Below are 9,643 nucleotides of genomic sequence, written 5' to 3' on the forward strand. Positions count from 1 at the left end.
AAATGGCATTTCATTACAGCTTTTATTTGTATTCCCCTAATGACTAATGGTGTTGGGTATCTTCCATGTATCCAGTGACCATTTGTGTATATTTCATGAAGGATTATCAGTACAAATACTTATTTTAAGATTTGTTTATTTATTATGTATACAGTGCTCTGACTGCATGTACACCCACAGGCCAGAAGAGGAAAACAGATCACATTATAGATGGTTATGAGCTACCATGTGGTTGCTGCAAATTGAACTCAGGACCTCTGGAAGACCAGTCAGTGCTCTTAATCTCTGAGCCATCTCTCCAGCCCCCAGTACAAATGCTTTGTTCATTTATTAACTGGATGTTTTTGTAGTTGGGTTGCTGTTCTTCTTATATTGCACATATCAATCCTTTACAGGACTTGCAAATATTTTCTGCCACCTATAGGTTGTCTTTCACTTTCTTAATAACTGTGTTTATTCCACTGCAATGTTCCACCAAAGCACGTATATGTATTATCACTAACTACCTTACTGTTGGGGGCAAGAGCAATAGCTCCCTGGTTAATTCACTTTTTTCAATAAATGTGAGGGCCAACATTCAGATCCCCCCAACACAGCAGGACACAGTGGCACACATCCGCACTGCCGCACAGCCCTTCAGTGAGATGGGAAGTGAAGACAGGAGATTCTCTAGCTTCCCGCCCAGCTAGCTGGTGTTCACATCAGCGAACACGAAGAAACCCTGGCTCAAACAAGGTCAAGGTGAGGACTAACATGGGAGCATGACCTCTGACCTCCACATGCTGCTGTGGCACATTCATTCATACAAACACGCACACAATATACACAAGCATGCACACGTTGTATGCGCACCAAAAAAAAAAAAAAACTTTAAAATATAGTTGTTATCTATGGGTCACCTAGCCACGTTAGATTCAACCAATTGTGGGTTGAAAACGCTGGACCAACTTCACATGTGCATATGTTTTGATCCTTGCCATCGTTCACCGAACATCACAGCTTATCATGGCTTACATGGCATTTCCACAATATTGAGTGGCATAAATAGTCTATAGGTGCACATCTGCATAGGTCACAAGTCATTTTATACAAAGGACTTGATCAGCTACTGATTCTGGTAGCCAGAGATTGTTCCAGAGCCAGCCCACTGCTGACACCGAGGAAAGACTACATAGTTTTAAGTGAATTTATAGAAGCATTTATTACTATACCCTATATCATCCTTTAAAATGCATTTTAAAGGCTTTACTTTGATTCCCTGAATTGGTGACCATTCAACCACTGCCAAAATTATTTTCCATTTGAAGTATGGCAGCACAGCCATGCAACTGGCACCATTTTTGTCTGTCTGTCAAGTTCCTATTGTGCCAAGGGCACGCACCTCCTGACAGGTATTCCTTCACTTGTTTATGTGAGAGCATTTGAAATTTAAACTGATTCACTATGTTCATTTGACCATAATGAAAGGCCATGCTTCAAGGAGTGATAAGTTGTCTTCTCTTGGCTGCCCAGAGACTTCTGGAAATAGTCACCACTACTTTTGGATTCTTCTTCTGTCCTTTTGTGTCTCCAGGCTTCACTGTGCCTTGTGATGTATACTTAATGCCAAGAAATAGTTTATAAAAATAATACATTTACCATCACCTTTCTTTAAAAAAGAAAAAAAAAAGCAAAGCATAGGACTTAATTTTCACTAAATATGCACTTCCATTCTTTCTGGCTTATGCTTCCCAAGTTATTTACTGTGAAATAGAGAAATATTAACAAGCTATTCCAAAAATGAGCATTTGTGGATATACAACATTAGTACACCTTTTTTAAAAAAAATCACACTTACAGGGAGCATTTGAACTACGCTTTGTTCACATTTTGTATGGGGGCAGGCATGTGTGTGTGAATGTGAGTGTGTGTACATGGGTCTGAAGGTCAAAGTCATGTGTCTTCCACAATCACTCTCCAACTTTTTTTTCTACAGTCTCTCATTGAACCTTGAGCTCATGACTTTGGCTATACTGGCCGGTGAGCAAGCTGCAGGGATCCCTGTCTCTGCCTTCCCAATTCTGGGATTACAAATGTGTACCCATAGGCCTGGCTTTTACATGGGTGCTGGAGATTTGAACTCAGGTCCCAAGGCTTGCCCAGCAGTCACTTTACTGACTTCTTTATCTCCCAGTCCCTTGATTTGCCCTTTAGCAGGAAATCTCGGCCTTTATTTTCTGCTCGTATTTCAGTATGTCTAATCTCCAGTTCCTCAGTTTTCTTATTGACAGTACTAACTGGTTTCAGAATACCCGCCCCCACTGCCACAGCCACCACCACCACCCCAGCAGTAAGAGACAATTAACTGCTATTACACTCTATGGCCAGTGGGGGTAGAAATGTCCAGAATTTTTCCACTATAATTCGCACACTTGATGAAACAGCTATCCTGACTTTTGTATCCTAAGTCTAAATAAACAACTAATAGCATTCTTCATGCCACATATCAAAAAGAATTTTCAGAAGAAAACCAAAGTGTATTCTCTCACATTGAATTGAACAGTTTACAATGTCAAATCTATGTAAACTGCATGCGAGTCCCACACTACCAGCTCAGGACCTGGAGGAACCACAGTTGAAGTTACAAAGCATGTTACACATTATTTCTGTGCACCTATAAATGACAAAAATTATATTTAAAAAATGAGAATGTTCAAGGCAATGCAAAACAAAATGGAATTCCTAGAAAGAACGTGAAAACAAAAATGTCCCAGGAAAACCAGGGCAAGATAAGCTGGTGATGGGACTGTTAATACTGAGCTTCAGAGGCCGCCGACACACCCTGAAGGGGCCACTCCCACCCACATCCCCACCTACAGGACACAAGACACAGCTGCTCAGCTTGCTCACAGATATTTGATCTCATTTGTCTTTGGTTGTTGTTTCCCCTTCTCGCTTTTATCTTTATACATTTGTTTATTTTTATTTTTTGTTCTATAGTGGTTTCATTTGTGTATATTATACATTATGTATATAATTAATATAATATATATAATACTCCCTTTACCCTCTTTTATCTCCTTCCCCTCCTAATCAACCTCACTTCTCCCTAAAACTTTTGAGGTGTGTATGTGTGTGAATATAATATATAGCACATGGGGGTTTTTTCCTTCTTCTTTGGCATTTTGTTTGCTTATTTGAACAGGGTCTCGTGTGTCCCAGGCTAGCTTTGAGTTCAGTATGCAGACTCAGCAAGAACTTCAGACCCTCCTCCCAGCTCCACCTCTTGAGCACTGAGGATACAGGCGTACATCAGCATGTATGCAGTGCTGGGAATTGAACCCATGTCTTCTGTGCATGTTAAGCAAGCCCCCAACCGACTGAGCTACTTCCCCTGTGTCATTTGTCTTGGCCTTTCTGGAATCTGTACAATTGTACCTCGTTGTCATTTTAACTTCATCTTACCTAATTAACAATGCAATAAACACATTGGCATTTTCACTAACCACTTAAATCTACTCCTCTTTTGAACTACATGATCAAGGCCATATTTCTATTGGCAAATAGGCATTGTACTTATTTTATTAATTATATGAGTCATTTATATATTTAATAATTAAGCCACTTGACAGTCATTGTGTTGAAAATGTATTACTCTTGAGTTGCCTTTTTCCTTCCAAATAGTTGCTTTTGATGTAGTTGGTGGGACACACTAAATTTAAATTTAATGAGGTCTAAGTCCTATTGGGAATTCTTATTCCAGGATCAAAATTACAGTTGGTTCTTTGAAAGTCTTACATTGTGTCTTCCTCTTTCACCTTCTATCATCATCTTCCATAAAGAACTTTCTTTTTTGACTTAACTTTTTTTTTTTTTTTTTTTTACTTTACCATGACTTTTATATTTACCAGAATGGAAGATGATAATGTCTCTTGAGTCTGGTGTCATTTTAGAATAGAAACAAAAATTCATTTTGCTTTCTCTGAAATTATACCTATTTTAAAGGCAGTTGTTAGCCAAATGTTTGTTCCTGAGATGAGTTTTGGGCAGGAACACAATAACAGCCAGAGAAATGGAGATGTGACTACTCATGCTATTCCTGATAAGGCTGTCTGGGGAAGATTCTAATGCATGTGGCAAATGGGCTTCTGTCACTCTAGCAGAAGCCTCAGTGTTGACACAAGGCCTCAGGGGGGATCTTGGTCTCTCGATAACTGGCTGACTCTGATGGGACCAGAACAATGAGGAAAGAGGGAAACAATACCACCTTCTAGAAGTCTGATCACATGAGCTGAACCTGGGCAGAAAACAGCTTGCTGCAGAGAAGCTCTCCAGAGAAAGGGGAGGAGCTAAGTTCCCTCCTCCAGCCTCACAGCTGCCTCTGGAGAATGGACAAAGAATGGGCCCACATTTCCCTACCTAGATAATCAAGATTAATAATATTTATTCCATGGAGACAAACAGGGTGATGAGCATTTACCCTAGATGAACAAGATTCACGCTAAGAGCATTTCCCAATCTAGTCCCTAATTGAAAAGCTGTGTGAATTGTCAGTAAATCCTCAGACTACCTAGAAATCCCTGGTGTTTTATTTCGGAAATAACAGAAACTTCCTGTACTGTAAATAGTGCTCCAAGGAGCATGCTGACTTCTTCTGCATCGCTGGAAATGCTAAGTGTTCAGCCATTTTTCCAGAGATGAGGCCAGGGTTCAGCACAGGCCCTGTGTTCTTTCTGGGTGCCAAAAAGCAAGAGGACCAGCAGCTAATTCCTTGCCAACTGGAGCTAGAAGCTACTCTGACATTAACAAGTAATTTTGCTTATCATAAACTTTCCAATGAAAATAAAGAGGGCTTACATGGGCAGAGCCACAAAAACAAAGGCACACATTCAAGGAAATCAGCAAGAATTTGAGCAGCTACGGAAACCACCAGCCAATTCCAGCAGATGGCCTAAACAACATTTTCCATTTCAGAGAAAAATATCTTATCTCAATGATTATTCATCAAGACCCAAGGCCAAGCATCTTCTAAATATCCCATCTTATGAGACCATACAAGGAAAATTCTAGTGAGAAACTCAGCCAATAGACAAGTAATGATTAACCGTTGCAAGTCAACTCAAATTTTAAGCCACCCCAGAAACAATTTTGGATAACACAAAAATCAGGATTATGTACCTAGGAAAGACTAATGAAACTCAAAAGACATAATGTTCCCGCATGAAGCAGCTCCTTAAATTTTCTAAAAGCAAAAACCCTTTCTCTCTCTCTCTCTCTCTCTCTCTCTCTCTCTCTCTCTCTCTCTCTCTCTCTCTGTGTGTGTGTGTGTGTGTGTGTGTGTGCGCGCGCGCGCCTATCAACTAAAGAAAAAGAGACCATGATTTAGAGAGAGAGAAAGAGATGTGCATAAGTAGGGCTGAAGGGAGGAAAGAGAAAGGGAAATGATGTAATTATATCTTAACTTAAAAACAAAAACAAAACTCTGCCAATCACCTCTGTGCACCCAGGGCTTGAATGCAGGTATCAGAAAGCCTTCATCCACACAGCAAGCTCTCAGGCTCCTAAAGAGCATGGACAGCTATTCTGGGATACATGGCAAGACCTTGTCTCAGAAATAGGAAGAGAAGGAGGAAGAAGAGAAGGAGGAAGGGGGAGAGCAAAAGGACCAAGAAGAGGAGGAAGAAGATATTGTATTACTCATCTGCATCCAAAATGTGCTTGTTTCATTAAACTATATTAATCCAATGGTATTTACCAAGGCTAAGGGGTCACATAAGACTTTCTCTACTCGTGAAGTGATCAGACCATGGCACTGGCTTTGCATATCTTTTATTTTTGTCCTCTACATGGCACCAAATCTCTTAAGGAAAGAGACCATGTCTTCCCACTCACGGTGCAATCGCTATCTCTTAAATGAATGGATGAATCTTTAACTTCCCTTTTATTGGGAAGCTGACGTCTGCAAAGAAACTGGTTGACCCCAAGGACGGATAACCAGAAACACCGGAAACACAATGCAAGAGGTGATACAAGAAGCTCACACAGAATGGAACACACACACACACACACACACACACACACACACACACACGTGCATCTTTTTCCGGCAGGAATTTAAAGTCTGAAACAGGCCTGTGGGATGGATGCGATGTTAAAGGCTAGATAGGATAGCTCCACTAATCACCAAGTTAAAGTGCACTCACTGCCATAGGGCCCAGGCTCGGAGGCTTTAGGTATCAGAAGAAGCCATTAAACTATATCAAAATAAGCAGTGGAGAGGGCCAGCAAGATGGCTCAGTGGGTAAAGATGTCTGCTGCCTGATGGCCTGAGGTCAAAACTCAGAACCCACTCAGTGAAAGGAGAGAAACAATTCCCTCAAGTTGTCCTTTGGCTTCCACATGTGCACTGCAGCACACACCTGTGCACTGTGGCACACACCTGTACATTGCGACACACACCTGTGCACTGTGCCACACACCTGCCTACCTGCTTTAGAGATAAGGAAATCAGTTCCAGAATCTAGAACCCATTTTGTCTGGCTCCGAAGCCAATGCTTTTTTTTTTTTTTTTTTTTTTTTTTTTTTTTTTTTTTCCTGTTAGACATTGAGCAATGTCCTGTTAGACACTGAATGCCAGGAAACTTCCCTATATCTGAGCAACATCCTCAGAGCCTAAGGTTTTGTTTTGTTTTGAAATGGGGTTTTGTGTAGCATCAGACTCGTTCTGAGGCCAAGAGTCACCTCAGGCTCCTGAGCCTCCTGCCTCCACCTCCTGAGTTCCAGAATCACAGGCATGCCGCGCATCTGTTTTTATTCAGTGCTAGGGCTCAAGCCTGGGACCTCCTGCCTTGGAAGCAAACACTCTACCAACTGATTTATATGACCAACTCCTAGACTTTGACTTTTCATTTTTCAGACAAGGTCTCTCAGTGAGGCCTAAGCTAGCCTCCAACTTGCTGTGTAGTTCAGAAAGGCTGGTCTTGGGCTCACCTCAGACCTATGTCAAGATCATCCTGTCTCTGCCTCCCAAGCGCAGGTACTTTAGACATCCTCTTCGGTATCTGACCAAAGTCCAAACTCTCAGTCACCATCCCAAATTCAATCTCACCAATCTCATAGAAATATCAACATCCTAGGAATAAAACATAGCTGCCCTTCAACAGGTAGTAGGCTGCCACCTCTTATTATTTGCTGCAAGGAAAGAGAGCATTGGAAATTGCCCCTCCTCACCAAACAGTCGTGAGACAAAGATGAAATAAAGCACGCACTCCCACCATCTTAGTGTTACAGACAACACGGCCTTACCACGTGGTGTAGGCAACACACCAACCAGAATACACAGTGGCCCCTAACTTTAACATGTTTCAGTTCAACATTGCTTTCCTGCTAAGAATGATCTGTGGTAATGACTTACGCTGAGCAAGTACAACAAGGCCAGGCAGGTAAGACTTCGAGAATCATTAAGTAAATAATATAATAATGAATTAGTCGATTCTACTTTAAGTTAATGTCTTTTGGAAGTAAAATGCCCCCAAGAAAGGTATTTTTAGACTCTAAAAACAAAGGGTATTTTTGTTGTGCATGAGGTCATTTCCTGCACCTATTCCAAAAACTTACATGTATAAATTGCATAGGATTAAAACAAAATGACTTGTACTATTAAAAGCAATCGCAGCCATCTTTTCTTGGTCCTCCCCATAAGCACAGATTCAGCAGGAAGACTGAGAAAGGCCCACAGCTACTTTGATTAACTTTCATTTGACACATGAGGAAACTGTGATTCCTAGAGATAAGGCAGCTTGCCAAAGGGCTTCCCGGTGTCACAGCCCAGGCTCTGGCCTGTATATTTTGATAACCATATTGGTATATTTTCCACAGACTTCTTGAGCTCATGGTGCCAGCCTGGCTGCTGGTTCCTGCCAAACACACATCTGCTTCTAGCTGGCTTAGTGATGGAAGGGGGCTCTGTCACCATTTTGCATTAAGGTAAACAGAGCCTACCCTTCTTCTCCTGAGCACCAACACCACATCTTCCAGGTTCTTTCCACAACTCTGCTTGCTACCTTTTAAGGAACCATGTCAACAGCAGGCTATCTTCTAGAATTTGGCTTCTGCCATCCATTCTTCAGCAGCAGATACCACCACCATTACCGGAGCCACAGGTACGTTTACACACACACACACACACACACACACACACACACACACACACACACACACCATGAATTCCATCCAGCCATCTTGACCACCTAGTAACTCCAGGTTCCAATATTTCTCCCCCTATCTCCCCCCTTTTTTATTTCTCCAATTTCTTGATCAACTTGCTCTGGCTAACAAACCCATCATAATAATCATGCAAATATCAAAATCTCATTTGAATTCAAAGGATGGGTCTCTGGAAATACAGGGCAGGCAAGACAGCTTGAAGCTTTCACATTGGAAACACTAAATTAAGTATGAAGTCACCTTTCCAATGAATAAAGGCATTTTAAAAATCAAGTTACTGTGCTTGCTTCGGCAGCACATATACTAAAATTGGAACGATACAGAGAAGATTAGCATGGCCCCTGCGCAAGGATGACACGCAAATTTGTGAGGCATTTTATATTTTCATTCACACATGGAAACTAAACAACTTTCTATTTAATGACACGTGAGTCATGGAAGAAATAAAGGAAGAAATAAAAGACTTCCTGAAATTCAATGAAAATGATGGGACAACATACCCAAATTTGTGGGACACATTGAAAGCAGTGCTAAGAGGAAAATTCATAGCACTAAGTGCCTTTAAAAAGAAAATGGAAACATCTCACATAAACAACTTAACAAGACATCTGGAAGCCCTAGGAAAAAAAAGAAGCAGAAACACCCAAGAGGAGTAGATGTCTAGAAATAATCAAACTCAGGGCTGAAATCAATAAATTAGAAACAAAGAGAACAATCCAAAGAATCAACAAAACCAAGAGCTGGTTCTTTGAGAAAATTAACAAGATAGACAAACCGTTAGCCAATCTAACGAAAAGACAGAGAAACACTATCCAAATAAACAAAATCAGAAATGAAAAGGGAGATATAACAACAGACACCGAGGAAATACAAAGAATCATAAGAACCTACTTTAAAGGCATTTATGCCAAAAAAAAAATTGAAAATCTAAGGGAAATGGACAATTTTCTTGACCGATTCCATTTGCCAAAATTGAATTGAGATCAGATAAACAAATTAAATAGCCCTATTTCGCCTATAGAAATAGAAGCAACCATTGATAGTCTCCCAACCAAAAAAAGCCCAGGGCCAGATGGCTTCAGCGCAGAATTCTACCAGTCCTTCAAAGAGAAGCTAATACTGGTACTATTCAAGCTATTCCAAAACATAGAAATGGACGGAACATTACCAAATTCCTTCTATGAGACCATAGTCACATTGATACCTAAACCTCACAAAGACCCAACAAAAAAAGAGAATAGCAGACCAATTTATCTTATGAACATTGATGCAAAAATACTCAATAAACTACTCACAAAACGAATACAACAGCATATCAAATACATTATTCACCATGACCAGGTAGGCTTCATTCCAGGAATGCAGGGATGGTTTAACATACGGAAATCCATCAATGTAATCCACCATATAAACAAACTGAAAGAGAAAAACCACATGA

At 40.7% G+C, this 9,643-nt stretch overlaps 1 non-coding gene across 1 annotated transcript; it reads left to right on the plus strand.

Moving 5' to 3' along the window:
* The first annotated feature begins 8,484 nt into the window (after positions 1-8,484).
* On the plus strand, positions 8,485-8,591 carry LOC127194065 (U6 spliceosomal RNA). Its single transcript, XR_007831205.1, has one exon. It is a non-coding gene; the product is annotated as a U6 spliceosomal RNA (small nuclear RNA).
* Positions 8,592-9,643: the final 1,052 nt, after the last annotated feature.

This window comes from Acomys russatus, chromosome 9, assembly GCF_903995435.1.
Source record: "Acomys russatus chromosome 9, mAcoRus1.1, whole genome shotgun sequence".
Taxonomy (NCBI): domain Eukaryota; kingdom Metazoa; phylum Chordata; class Mammalia; order Rodentia; family Muridae; genus Acomys; species Acomys russatus.